The sequence below is a fragment of the Bufo gargarizans genome, unplaced genomic scaffold (assembly GCF_014858855.1).
Source record: "Bufo gargarizans isolate SCDJY-AF-19 unplaced genomic scaffold, ASM1485885v1 original_scaffold_1600_pilon, whole genome shotgun sequence".
Taxonomy (NCBI): Eukaryota; Metazoa; Chordata; class Amphibia; order Anura; family Bufonidae; genus Bufo; species Bufo gargarizans.
Genome location: NW_025334431.1, coordinates 33,566 through 48,853, shown reverse-complemented (window position 1 = coordinate 48,853; position 15,288 = coordinate 33,566). Strand labels below are relative to the sequence as shown.

Below are 15,288 nucleotides of genomic sequence, written 5' to 3'. Positions count from 1 at the left end.
CATGTTTGATGCAATCGGTCAGCGGTAAGGCGGAGTTCACACTTTAGTTATTTGATCAGTTATTTCCATCCGGCCTAACAGTTTCTTCAAAGAATCTGCAGGTGGCTTGTGGGTGTTCTGCAGTAGCTGTGCCTGTCTCTCAGAAAGGGGCATATCGCCTAAACGTATTTTAACCCCTTGTCTGCTGAAACGGTCCGTTACATGGCTAATCTCTGGGAATAAGTAACATAATACCTTCTCCTGCAGACGTTTCTTCCATAGCAAGTGCAGAGGATGCGGAAACCTCATTCACCTAAGTTCTTAAACTGCTTGGTCAGGAAAATGCATGGTCTTCTACGTTATCCAATGCCCCTGTTGAAAACAATATATAGGGAGAACGAAAAGAACACTTAAAAATATCAGAAACATAATCAATATAAAAAACGGATATGAAAAACACTCCTATCAAAACATTTTAGACAATTTCACAATCAAGATCCAACAGGCCTAACTTTTGTAGCTTTTGAGAAGGTGGAGAGACATTGGAGAGGGGAAATCACATTGTGAGAATGTCACGTTTAGAACCTAGACGTATCTTTGACTTCCATACACTCTCACCTGGAGGCCTCAACGCTGAATTGGAACTGTTCGGTTTCTTGTAGAATTAAGGGTGGGTGCCCTTCGCTGACGGAAAATCGGAGTCAGGCTGTGTTACCAGCACTCTGATTTTCCCTTGGCGGGGGCCCCATCCTAGACATCTAGCAGACATGATTCTTATGACCTGAAAAGTAAAGAAATCTAGAAAAGAAAATTATATAATTCGGATACAAGCATAAAAAAAATCAATAAGAATGAATAAAACAATAAATAAGTAGTGTAGACCTTTTGGTTTGATTATAGCAAATATACCTGTCTCTGGTTTACTTAAATTCTATGGGTTTTGATGTTTTTGTATATTTTTATAAGTTTTTGTAACTATATGAACTTCCTTTAACCCCTTAAGGACTCAGCCCTATTTCACCTTAAGGACTTGGCCATTTTTTGCAAATCTGACCAGTGTCAATTTAAGTGCTCATAACTTTAAAACGCTTTGACTTATCCAGGCCGTTCTGAGATTGTTTTTTCGTCACATATTGTACTTCATAACACTGCTAAAATTGGGTCAAAAAAGTGAATTTTTTTGCATAAAAAAATACAATTTTTACCAAACATTTCGAAAAATTAGCAAATTTCAAAGTTTCAGTTTCTATACTTCTGTAATACATAGTAATACCCCCAAAAATTGTGATGATTTTACATTCCCCATATGACTACTTCATGTTTGTAGCATTTTGGGAATGATATTTTATTTTTTGGGGATGTTACAAGGCTTAGAAGTTTAGAAGCAAATTTTGAAATTTTTCTGAAATCTTCAAAATCCCACTTTTTATAGACCAGTTCAGGTTTGAAGTCATATTGTGGGGCTTAGATAATAGCAACCTCCCAAAAATGACCCCATTCTAGAAACTACACCCCTCAAGGTATTCAAAACTATTTTTTCAAACTTTATTAACCCTTTAGGTGTTCCACAAGAGTTAATGGCAGATGGAGAAACAATTTCGAAATTTCTATTTTTTGGAAAATTTTCCAATATAATAATTTTTTAATAATAATTTTTTTCCAGGAGTAAAACAAGGGTTAACTGCCAAACAAAACTCAAAATGGGTTGCCCTGATTCTGTAGTTTGCAGAAACACCCCATATGTGGTCGTAAACTACTGTTTGGCCGAACGGGAGCACATAGAAGGAGGGGAACACCATATGGGTTTTGGAAGGCAGATTTTGCAGAACTGGTTTTGTTTATACCATGTCCCATTTCAAGCCCCCTGTTGCACCCCTAGAATAGAAATTTCAAAAAAGTGACTCCATCTAAGAAAGTACACCCCTCAAGGTATTCAAAACTGGGTTTAGAAACTTTGTTAACCCTTTAGGTGTTCCACAAGAGTTAATGGCAGATGGAGAAACAATTTTGAAATGTCTATTTTTTGGAAAATTTTCCAATATAATCAATTTATTCCAGGAGTAACACAAGGGTTAACTGCCAAACAAAACTCAAAATGGGTTCCCCTGATTCTGTTGTTTGCAGAAACACCCCATATGTGGTCGTAAACTACTGTTTGGCCGAACAGGAGCACATAGAAGGAGGGGAACACCATATGGGTTTTGGAAGGCAGATTTTGCAGGACTGGTTTTGTTTATACCATGTCCCATTTCAAGCCCCCTGTTGCACCCCTAGAATAGAAATTTCAAAAAAGTGACTCCATCTAAGAAATTACACCCCTCAAGGTATTCAAAACTGGGTTTACAAACTTTGTTAACCCTTTAGGTGTTTCACAAGAGTTAATGGCAGATGGAGAAACAATTTTGAAATGTCTATTTTTTGGAAAATTTTCCAATATAATCAATTTTTTCCAGGAGTAAAACAAGGGTTAACTGCCAAACAAAACTCAAAATGGGTTGCCCTGATTCTGTAGTTTGCAGAAACACCCCATATGTGGTTGTAAACTACTGTTTGGCCGAACAGGAGGACATAGAAGGAGGGGAACACCATATGGGTTTTGGAAGGCAGATTTGGCAGGACTGGTTTTGTTTATACCATGTCCCATTTGAAGCCCCCTGTTGTACCCCTAGAATAGAAATTTCAAAAAAGTGACTCCATCTAAGAAAGTACACCCCTCAAGGTATTCAAAACTGGGTTTACAAACTTTGTTAACCCTTTAGGTGTTTCACAAGAGTTAATGGCAGATGGAGAAACAATTTTGAAATGTCTATTTTTTGGAAAATTTTCCAATATAATCAATTTTTTCCAGGAGTAAAACAAGGGTTAACTGCCAAACAAAACTCAAAATGGGTTGCCCTGATTCTGTAGTTTGCAGAAACACCCCATATGTGGTTGTAAACTACTGTTTGGCCGAACAGGAGCACATAGAAGGAGGGGAACACCATATGGGTTTTGGAAGGCAGATTTTGCAGGACTGGTTTTGTTTATACCATGTCCCATTTGAAGCCCCCTGTTGCACCCCTAGAATAGAAATTTCAAAAAAGTGACTCCATCTAAGAAAGTACACCCCTCAAGGTATTCAAAACTGGGTTTACAAACTTTGTTAACCCTTTAGGTGTTCCACAAGAGTTAATGGCAGATGGAGAAACAATTTTGAAATTTCTATTTTTTTGAAAATTTTCCAATTTAACCCTTACTTTATTACTGGAAAAAATGGGTTAACAGCCAAACAAAACTCAAAATGAGTTGCCCTGATTCTGTAGTTTGCAGAAACACCCCATATGTGGTCGTAAACTATGGTTTGGCCGAACGGCAGGACATAGAAGAAGGGGAACGGTTTTTGGAAGGCAGATTTTGCTGGACTGGTTTACTTACACCATGTACCCTTTCAAGCCCCCTGATGCACCCCTAGAGTAGAAACTCCATAAAAGTGACCCCATCTAGGAAACTACGGGATAAGGGGGTTGTTGTTTTGGGACTATTTTAGGGGTAAATATGATTTTTGGTTGCTCTATATTACTCTTTTTTGAGGCAATGTAACAAAAAAATTCTAAAATTGTTTCTACATTCGCTATTTAGTTTGTGGAACACCTAAAGGGTTAACATAGTTTGTAAAGTAACTTTTGAATACCTTGAGGGGTGTAGTTTCTTAGATGGGGTCACTTTTTTGGAGTTTCTAGTCTAGGCTACATCAGGGGGGGCTTCTAATGGGACATGGTGTCAAAAAAAAAACTGTCCATCAAAATCTGCCTTCCAGAAACCGTATGGAGTTCCCTTCGTTCTATGCCCTGCCGTGCGGCTATATAGCCATTTACGACCACATATGGGGTGTTTCTGCAAACTACAGAATCGGGGCAATAAATATTGAGTTTTGTTTGGCTGTTAACCCTTGCTTTATTACCGGCAAAAAGGATTCAAATGGAAATTTTGCCCAAAAATTGTTGTTTTGGCACCGTTTTTTTTTTATATTTTTAACACCGTTCATCCGAGGCGTTTGGTCAAAAGTTATTTTTATAGCGACGACTTTTACGCACGCGACGATGCCCAATATGTATGGCTCTCAGACTTTGGAGACACTAAGCAGGCATCCTAAAACTGCGGCCCACCAGATGTTGTAAAACTGCAATTCCCACCATGCCCTGCTGATGGCTGTAGGTTTTTCTGGGCATGCTGGGAGTTATAGTTTTACAACATCTGGAGGGCCGCAGTTTGAGGATGCCTGCACTAAAACTAATATTTTTTGGGGAAAAAAAAAATGTTTTCGTGTCTCCAAAGGCTGAGAGCCATAGTTTTTTATGTTCTCTAGTGGACTGTTGGGGATTATAAAAATTTAGTACTCCATGGAAGTGTGATACTCCCTGAAGCAATCGATAACGCAGAGGCCCGGATGATCGGGGCACGTGTCGCACTGAGTGGTGGTGTCCTTCCGTATCCCCCTCCTGCGACACACTCTGCACTTTTTTTGGGTTCGTCCCTTCTTTCCAGTATGGGGGACCACACCTGGAAAGTGTTGGCCAGGGACGATCCGGGCGCCTCCAGTTCCCGAGGTACTCCGGCCTGCTCTTTCCCGGTCCGAAAAGATCAGGTCCTTGAGGACTGCCTCATAGAACTGGAGGAATGTCCCTGTGCTGCCAGCGCTTCGGGATAGTACAAAAGAGTTGTACATGGCAACCTGCACCAAGTAGACCGCAACTTTTTTGTACCATGCCCGGATTTTGCGCATGGCGTTATATGGCGTGAGGACTTGATCAGAGAGATCAACTCCTCCCATATACCGATTGTAGTCGACGATACAATCGGGCTTGAGGACCGTTGCCGTGGTACCTCGCACAGAGACTGGGGTGGTGCCGTTACCGTGGATTGTGGACAGCATAAGGACATCCCTCTTGTCCTTATACCTGACCAGCAACAGGTTTCCACTGGTAAGTGCACGGGTCTCACCCCTGGGGATAGGTACCTGGAGGGGGTAGGCAGGGAGGCCGCGTTGATTTTTCCGCACGGTCCCACAAGCGAACGTGGATCTGGCGGCAAGGGACCTGAACAAGGGAATGCCGGTATAAAAGTTATCCACGTACAAGTGGTAACCCTTATCCAGCAGTGGGTACATAAGGTCCCACACGAGTTTCCCGCTAACACCCAGAGTGGGGGGACATTCTGGGGGTTGAATACGGGAATCTCGCCCCTCGTACACACGAAATTTGTAAGTGTACCCTGAGGTACTCTCACAAATTTTGTATAGCTTCACGCCATACCTCGCCCGCTTTGTGGGAATATATTGGCGGAAACTGAGTCTCCCCTTGAACGCAACGAGAGACTCATCAACCGCGACCTCCCTTCCAGGTACGTAGGCCTGCTGAAATGTGGCCCCAAAGTTATCGATGACCGGCCGTATCTTATACAGCCGGTCATAGGCAGGATCACCTCGGGGTGGACATGCTGCATTATCGGAATAATGCAGACATTTCCGGATGGCCTCAAACCGGGGACGTGTCATGACCATACTGTACAGTGGGGTCTGGTATAGGACGTCCCCACTCCAGTATTGCCTGACACTGGGTTTTTGGACTAGACCCATATGCAGCACGAGGCCCCAAAATGTCCTCATTTCGGCTGCACTGACCGGCGTCCAGCCACCGGGTCTAGACAAAAATGAGCCTGGGTTTTGAGCGACGAACTGTTGGGCGTACAGATTCGTCTGCTCCACCATCAGATTCACCAGTGGGTTACTGAAAAAAAAACTAAAATAGTCTATTTCAGTAAACCCCACTGTGGGAATCTGGATTCCAGGATTGCCAGCAAAATCCGGAATCTCAGGCTCAAAGTCCACTGGGGGACACCAGCTAAGTTCATCGGCAGGGGGCTCCGGTGAACTTATTTGGTGGGCCGGGAAACCAGTACGAACCCCAGGGCGGCTCGTACTAGGGTGGGCCACAGGATCCCTAGCATGTGGGGCCCCTGGCTCCGCCTGGCGGCGTCTCCGCCGCCTTGGTGGCTCATCGTCATCCGATGATGATGAGGAGGATGCGGATGATAAAAGGAATGTGGGGTCATCCTCATCCTCACTGGGGCTCTCAGAGTCGGAGGCAATCTGGGCATATGCCTCCTCGGCCGAGAACACCCGGCGGGCCATGGGTGTGTGTGCGTGTAGGTGTGTGTGTGTGGCAAACTTTATTATATGTGCGTGTGTGTGGGGGCAACGGGTGTTCGCGTACTAAAAAAGGCAAGAAAAAAAGGGCAAGTGTTAGGAAAAAAAGTTAAAACTTGCTGATCAGCGGTACAAGGCTGATCAGCGGTGGGGTGGTGGGGCGCTAACAGTGGGGTGGCGGGCGCTAACAGTGGACGGACGCTAAAAAGTGCCGACCAGTCAGTGCACGCAGAAAAAAAAAAAGGGGGCTGGTGGTGAAGTGGGGGGGGGGGGGGGAAGGGGCTAGTGGGGGTGGGGGGCTGGTGGTGGGGGGGGGCTGGTAGGGGGGGGCAAGTGGCAGGGGGGAGGCTGGGGTCTGATAGATGGATCAAAAAAGTTAGGAATAAAAGTTTTTTTTTTTTTCTAACTTTTCCCTTCTTTCCCTGCCTAACGGTGCCTCTCCCTCACTGACCCTAACCTACCTGGGTGGCGATGGGTGCAGGAGGGTGATGGATGGCGATTAGGGGGACACAGGAGCTGGTGCTGGACGATGCTGCCGGGTGCTCGTGCAGAACAGGAAGAGGAGGGGAGAGAGGAGCGCAGGAAGTTTGAATCTCGCGCCTCTCTCCCCTGCACCAATCAGCACCCTGGACAGCAGTGTTCAGCACCAGGGCCAGCACCGCCTCCTCAAATCCTCGGACTGCGATTGGTGGTGTATAATTACGCCACCGATCGCAGTCTTTTTCCGGTTCATCGGGTCACAGGACACCCGAATGGACCGGAAACGCAGAAAACCGCAGGTCTGAATTGACCTGCGGTTTTCTGCGATCGCCGATACGGGGGGGTCAAATGACCCCCCCCTGCGTTGTTACGGGATGCCGGCTGAATGATTTCAGCCGGCATCCCGTTCCGATTAACCCCCGCGGCGCCGGAATACCGATTTAAAGTTAGGACGTACCGGTACGCCCTGAGTCCTTAAGGACTCGGGAAATAGGGCGTACCGATACGCCCTGCGTCCTTAAGGGGTTAAGCAATCGTAATTGAGAACCAATAGAAACTATGTACAAAAAAACGCATTAATATATAAAAACGCATTGAAAACGCATCGTAAACGCAATGTGTTTTTGAAGTCAGCCTAACAATGTATGAAAAAAGATGGGGGCAATGGAGACAATTGGAATAATATAAAGCCCATGAGATCGATTTGAAGCAACCAAGTCCCTAAGAAAGAGGAGGAAAGCAGGAAATCCAGTTTGGGTTTTTATGGTGATCATAACGCAGATTCTAAGAGTGAGTAGGGGATACATGTGGAGGTAACCACAGAGGAAGGAGTCGGAAACGCGTCTGGTGATCATACCTGCAATCACTACCCTTACTCAAAAATCCATGGATATATGAAAAGACTATCCTTACAAAAAATGATGTGAAGCGCTTCACAGGTAATTTAACCCTCCTCCCAGAATCCTCCATGTGATCAAGATACCCCACGAGTCAGAGATCGGCACATTGGAACACGTAGGACGCCAAGTCTCAGCAACGCCAAATACCAGAGGAGCAAACCACGTGGGAGGTCAGGTACCGGGTCTGGGGACTGCGGGGACTAATGGGAGTAGAGGGTACAGCGGATGAGGCAGCTGATAAAGGATGTAACAAAAGTCAGTACCGATCGCCGCGTGGGACGCCAATCACTGACGCGAGTATATGCTTTTGTCTATGAGAGACAGAACTGTAAGTAATAAGGTGAAGTGAACCATTGCTATTAATAAGGCTGAGTCCTGCAAAACTCTACGGATACAATAGGAACATTTAAATGAACCGATCAACAGCTTTACGAGTATCATGGAGAGTGAATTACTTTTACAGGGGACGTTATCTCCAAAAGGCGGCTGGCCGATCATTTCAAACAAATGGGTTATTTTAAGATGTTTCAAATGCGCTCCTTGTTTGAGTATTGCCTGTAATATAATATTACCGGATATAATTGCAGACATTTTGCAGTGACGATTTGTTACAGCCATAAGGATGGTAACAATTCATCTCAATCCATCATCCTTACGGATTACCATACATGGCTGCTGATACAATATCGCCACGGTACTATATGCAATATCCATTATCTTGTTTTATTTTTAATTTATTTTAAAATGTTATTTATGGTCCACTTTTTGCTATTTTTTATGTTATATTTTATTTATTATTAAATCTACCTCTAAGTCATATTTGTTCGGAGTGGTCTCAGATGTAGAGGTCCTGCCTCCAATCTATACAAAAGAGGAAGAATCTGCCAAACTAATCAGATGCTAAATAGCCACAAGTCCAATGTATGTATGAGATAGCCGAGAGGATTGTCTATAAAATGATGGGAGTATCACATCCGAAGCTGCAGTGGGTGGTGAGATCTGGAGACTGAAATACAGAAGTTCTAAACATTTAACCTTTCAGTGGATATCCTATGGAGGTCATTTATCAAACTGGTAGAGTTTGACTTACTGGCCCATAGCAACCAATCAGGTCTGGGGACTCCTGGTCCACTGTGAGGTAGACTGTGGGGGGAGCAAAGAATGTGGGGTGCTCTGTGAGGCAGACAATGTGGGGTGCTCTGTGAGGCAGACAATGTGGGGTGCTCTGTGAGGCAGACAATGTGGGGTGCTCTGTGAGGCAGACAATATGGGATGCTTTGTAAGGCAGGCAATGTGGGGTGCTCTGTGAGGTAGACAATGTGGGGTGCTCTGTGAGCAGAGAATGTGGGGTGCTCTGTGAGGCAGACAATGTGGGGTGCTCTGTGAGGCAGACAACGTGGGGTGCTCTGTGAGCAGAGAATGTGGGGTGCTCTGTGAGGCAGACAATGTGGGGTGCTCTGTGAGGAAGACAATGTGGGGTGCTCTGTGAGCAGAGAATGTGGGGTGCTCTGTGAGCAGAGAATGTGGGGTGCTCTGTGAGCAGAGAATGTGGGGTGCTCTGTGAGGCAGACAATGTGGGGTGCTCTGTGAGGCAGACAAAATGGGATGCTTTGTAAGACAGGCAATGTGGGGTGCTCTGTGAGCAGAGAATGTGGGGTGCACTGTGAGGCAGGCAATGTGGGGTGCACTGTGAGGCAGACACTGTAGGGTGCTCTGTGAGGCAGACACTGTGGGGTGCTCTGTGAGGCAGGCAATGCGGGGTGCACTGTGAGCAGACACTGTGGGGTGCACTGTGAGCAGAGAATGTGGGGTACACTGTGAGGCAGACACTGTAGGGTGCTCTGTGAGGCAGACACTGTGGGGTGCTCTGTGAGCAGACAATATGAGGGGCACTGTGAGGTAGATAATATGAGGTGCTCTGTGAGGCAGGCAATGTGAAGTGCACTGTGAGCAGAGTATGTGGGGTGCACTGTGAGGCAGGTAATGTGGGTTGCACTGTGAGGCAGGCAATATGGGGTTCTCTGTCAGGCAGACAATATGGGATGCTCTGTGAGGCAGACAATGTGGGGTGCTCTGTGAGCAGAGATTGTGGGGTGCTCTGTGAGGCAGACAATGTGGGGTGCTCTGTGAGGCATACAATATGGGATGCTTTGTAAGGCAGGCAATGTGGGGTGCTCTGTGAGGTAGACAATGTGGGGTGCTCTGTGAGCAGAGAATGGGGGGTGCTCTGTGAGCAGAGAATGTGGGGTGCTCTGTGAGGCAGACAATGTGGGGTGCTCTGTGAGGCAGACAATGTGGGGTGCTCTGTGAGGCAGACAAAATGGGATGCTTTGTAAGACAGGCAATGTGGGGTGCTCTGTGAGCAGAGAATGTGGGGTGCGCTGTGAGGCAGGCAATGTGGGGTGCACTGTGAGGCAGACACTGTAGGGTGCTCTGTGAGGCAGACACTGTGGGGTGCACTGTGAGCAGAGAATATGGGGTGCTCTGTGAGCAGACAATATGAGGTGCACTGTGAGGTAGATAATATGAGGTGCTCTGTGAGACAGGCAATGTGAAGTGCACTGTGAGCAGAGTATGTGGGGTGCACTGTGAGGCAGGTAATGTGGGGTGCACTGTGAGGCAGGCAATATGGGGTTATCTGTCAGGCAGACAATATGGGGTGCTCTGTGAGGCAGACAATGTGGGGTACTCTGTGAGCAGGCAATGTGAAGTGCACTGTGAGCAGAGAATGTGAGGTGCACTGTGAGGTAGACAATATGAGGTGCTCTGTGAGGCAGGCAATGTGAAGTGCACTGTGAGCAGAGAATGTGGGGTGCTCTGTGAGGCAGACAATCTGAGGTGCTATGTGAGGCAGGCAATGTGGGGTGCTCTGTGAGGTAGGCAATGTGGGGTGCTTTGTGAGGCATACACTGTGGGGTGCACTGTGAGCACAGAATGTGGAGTGCACTTTGAGGCAGGCAATGTGGGGTGCACTGTGAGGCAGACACTGTGGGGTGCTCTGTGAGGCAGACAATATCAGGTGCTCTGTGAGGCAGGCAATGTGGGGTGCTCTGTGAGCAGAGATTGTGGGGTGCTCTGTGAGGCAGACAATGTGAGGTGCACTGTGAGGTAGACAATATGAGGTGCTCTGTGAGGCAGGCAATGTGAAGTGCACTGTGAGCAGAGAATGTGGGGTGCACTGTGAGGCAGGCAATGTGGGGTGCTATGTGAGGCAGGCAATGTGGGGTGCTCTGTGAGGCAGGCAATGTGGGGTGCTCTGTGAGGCAGACACTGTGGGGTGCACTGTGAGCACAGAATGTGGGGTGCACTGTGAGGCAGACACTGTGGGGTGCACTGTAAGGCAGGCAATGTGGGGTGCACTGTGAGCACAGAATGTGGGGTGCACTGTGAGGCAGGCAATGTGGGGTGCACTGTGAGGCAGACACTGTGGGGTGCTCTGTGAGGCAGACACTGTGGGGTGCTCTGTGAGGCAGACACTGTGGGGTGCTCTGTGAGGCAGACACTGTGGGGTGCTCTGTGAGGCAGACACTGTGGGGTGCTCTGTGAGGCAGACAGTGTGGGGTGCTCTGTGAGGCAGACACTGTGGGGTGCACTGTGAGCAGAGAATGTGGGGAGCTCTGTTAGACAGACAATGTGGGGTGCTCTGTGAGGCAGGCAATGTGGGGTGCTCTGTGAGGCAGACACTGTGGGGTGCTCTGTGAGGCAGGCAATGTGGGGTGCTCTGTGAGGCAGACACTGTGGGGTGCTCTGTGAGGCAGACACTGTGGGGAGCTCTGTTAGACAGACAATGTGGGGTGCTCTGTGAGCAGTGAATGTGGGGTGCTCTGTGAGGCAGGCAATGTGGGGTGCTCTGTGAGGCAGGCAATGTGGGGTGCTCTGTGAGCACAGAATGTGGGGTGCACTGTGAGGCAGACAATATGGGGTGCTCTGTGAGGCAGGAAATGTGGGGTGCTCTGTGAGCAGAGAATGTGGGGAGCTCTGTTAGACAGACACTGTGGGGTGCTCTGTGAGGTAGACAGTCATTGAGACGCTCGATGAGGCTCGGATACCAGTCAGAATTCCCACTCAGAACATATGTGCAGCTCATGATTCAATAGAATGGTGGTGAGGAGGGGCCTTGTAAAGGGGCGAGCTCTTGGCTAACACGCGATGCAATCTAGAGTCTCACTAAAGGCAGTATTACAAAGGTGAAATGAAGTTGTGTGTGGAAAGTGCACTGAAATCCAGGGTGTGGCCCTGAAGTGTGAATTTTCACATACAGCGAGCATCCACATCCCTTTAAGAAGAGAGCACATGTGACAGGAGCAGCAGGTGTAAGGTGAGAGCTAGGGGACAGGAAGATGGAGATCTGACTGCAGAAGTTGTAATAAGAGAAGCTACGGTTGAATTTCATCCATGCTTCCATTTCATGAAGATATTACAATTATCATTCTTCCTGTTGTGAAGGTGACAAGGAAAGAACCTCTAGTGTTTCTACAATGAGGCACCTCGTCTTTGTCTCGTCGAAGCCGATGCCACTAATCACTTTCACTAATCACATTCAAGACAAATAGAAGAATAATCTATTTCAGGTTTATTCTGTAATGTTTATTTCCCCATCTTAAAGGAGTCATCGGGATCCGAGAAAAGCCCAAACAATCCAACCACATATCTAACAGAACATGGATATACTGCACACCAAAAATCATTTCCATCGCGGGGATTTATCAGTAATAACAATAAAAATATTTACTAATATGTATCATCATCCCTCCAATCATCACCACCATCATCATCCCTATGTCATGTGCCGAAGGTCCTGGGGGTACCTCCAGGACGCATTACTAACAAGGCGTGGACAAGGCATCGCAAAGAGAGGGCATTCCCCCTCCGGGGAACACATGGAACCCTGTTCCGAAGGTGAACCTGGAGCCGACTAGGAGCTCAGCCATCATGACGTGAACATAGCAAAGAAACATGAACAGGGAAAGCGAGGTACAAGATATGGAACGGAGCAGAAGACAACCATGCAGAACCAGGCGGTCCATACCGAGACATGGATGGCAGGACAAAGGAAAAGGAAAACATAGACAGACATGACAGAGACAAAAGCGCACGACACCCACCGGGCATGGACAAGGACAGACATGAACAAAGATATAGCAGGGTGCAGACACCCTCAAGGAATGGCATGGCGTGGCATGGACAGGAACAGCAGAATGATAGCAGAGTACTGGACAGCCTGAATTAACAGTACTGACCCCCAACCGCACACAAGAACAGGGACAGCCTGAATTAACAGAACTGACCACAAGCTATGCAGACTGAGCCCTGAACCTCCACGCCCAGACAGAAGTCGCAGCCTAACGAGCGCACCTGAAAGGACACACCCAGGAACCGAAGAGTCAGATTAACCCCATCAGAACCAAGCAGGGGGTACCTAATCAGGTCAGGGGTAAACAAGAAACCGCAGCAAAGAAGCTGTGATACAGGATGTAGCCCCTAGCAACGAGCAAGCACGGAACGCCGCAGCCAGAATGCAAGGGCACAACAGACCTGAATACCGACAGGGAGACGATACCGCCTGAGAGGGGGCACAAACCACGTCACGGCAAACCACATCCTGACACCCTACAATCATCACCACCATCATCATTCCTACAATCATCACCACCAACAATCATTATCACCACAATGATCATCCTACAATCCTTATCACCTTCATCCTCACCATCATCATCCCTGCAATCATTATTACCTTCTTCACAACAAACATCATCATCAACCCTACAATCATCATCACCACCATCGTCACCAACATCATCATCATCATCCCTACAATTTATCACCAACGTCATCATCCCTACAATCATCACCACCATCAATATCATCACCATCTCTAACATCATCATCAACCCTACAATCATCATCACCACCATCGTCACCAACATCATCATCCCTACAATTTATCACCAACGTCATCATCCCTACAATCATCACCACCATCAATATCATCACCATCTCTAACATCATCATCATCATCCGTACAATCATTATCCGCACCATCATCATCCCTACAATTATTATCACCACCATCATCATTCCTACAATCATCACCACCAACATCATCATGCCTACAATCATTTTCACCTTCATCATCACCAACATCATCATTCCTACAATCATCATCCTACAATCATTATCAGTAACATCATCACCACCATCATTATCACCAGCATCATCACCACCATCATCTACCATAATCTCTGAGTATATTGGGATGCATTGGGATATATTTATATTTACACATCTTTTTGAACAAGAACATTGTGCCTTTCAAGTCTCCATTGTCCTTTGTCCTTGGTCATGCATCGCAGGGGCTTCGGGAAGTTTGCAGGTTGAGTCTTGAAGTTCAGGTCCAGTGTGATTTCCATGAAAGGTTTGATACCAGTCTCCAAGTTGCTTTAGAATCCGTTTTCCAGATTTGCTCAGTTTGGAGTTTCCCTTTATAATTATAAGGGCTTGTAAAGTAGAGTAGGCGAATACAACAAACCAGCAGAAGTGCTGGGAGATATCGTCTACATTGAATGAATGCAATATGACTAAGATGGAGACTATATAGAATAAGATGTGGAGAGTGAGGAGAAGCACCATGGTCCTGGCCGCTGTCTTGTGGGCACGTGTCTGAGTGCTACTTGACCCCAGCATATTTTCTTGCATCATCATGATGTGTTTCCAGAGAGACTTCAGAGTGATTACTGTGGGGATGAGCGTTAGTATTAAAGGTGCGATTGTCCCACACATCATTATCACCTTGTAAGGAAGCGTTGTAGAGATGAGGACCTGGTGAGAAGACGCGTTCAGCACAGCATCGTGAGGAGGCCCCAGGTGCATATTCCAGAAGACCGGCACTGCAATACTGCAAGATTCAACAACAGATATCACTAAAAGTCTGGGCAGATAAGTGGTAATTCTCATCTTCAGGAAGATGAGGAGGCCACTTGTGAAGTTGACGATTCTTAGACAATAGAAGGTGCAGAGCCAGACTGTAAACCAATAGTTGCAGGAAGTCAGAAATATCAGGATGTTGAGGACCCTTAAGTGAATTTCTCTTGCAAATTTTATGTAATTTTGAAATCCACGGAAGACTGTGTCCAAGACTAAGTCAATCTGCAAAAATACATTAGTTAACCCAATCAAACTTAAAACCAGGTCACAAGAACTTAAGTGGACGCCTTCCTGTCAGTCCCTGAAATTCACAGCTACGATGAATGAGTTCAGGCAAATCCCTGTGAACCCCATGGCGATACCTATAGTTACCCTGGATATCTCTAGAGCAGATGACATGCTTAAGGTAAAAAATTCAAGAATTGTGGTTGTGTAACAGCTGCTGTCCACGCAGTGTGCGAAATAAACCGTTTAGGAGCACCTTCTCTGCCCTACTATGTGGATAATAGACGTTAATGCAAATCTGGGAGGTGTTTTGTTTCCCATTTGATTGTCCTGGAGGAAGTGACTAAGTACATTTCTAAGAACTACAAAAATTCTCATTGTGGCGAAACCAACCTCGCCACGGTGTTTTGGAGGGGGCTGTTTGCCAGCCTCCTGCCCTGGGATTATGGTCCCTTAAGTTATTGGGTCTTAAGGCACTTAGGACTGAGCCCTCTGTCCCTGGATTGCATCATTTGCCTTACTTGCTTGGATTTTACTATTCCCATTGTGAGAACAATGGATGAAGCACATGGTGAGAACAATAGATAGCGGCCA

At 46.6% G+C, this 15,288-nt stretch overlaps 1 pseudogene; it reads right to left on the bottom strand.

Annotated features, from left to right (window-relative positions):
* Positions 1–13,857: 13,857 nt before the first annotated feature.
* Positions 13,858–14,868, bottom strand: LOC122923429 (annotated as a pseudogene).
* Between the last annotated feature and the right edge of the window lie 420 nt (positions 14,869–15,288).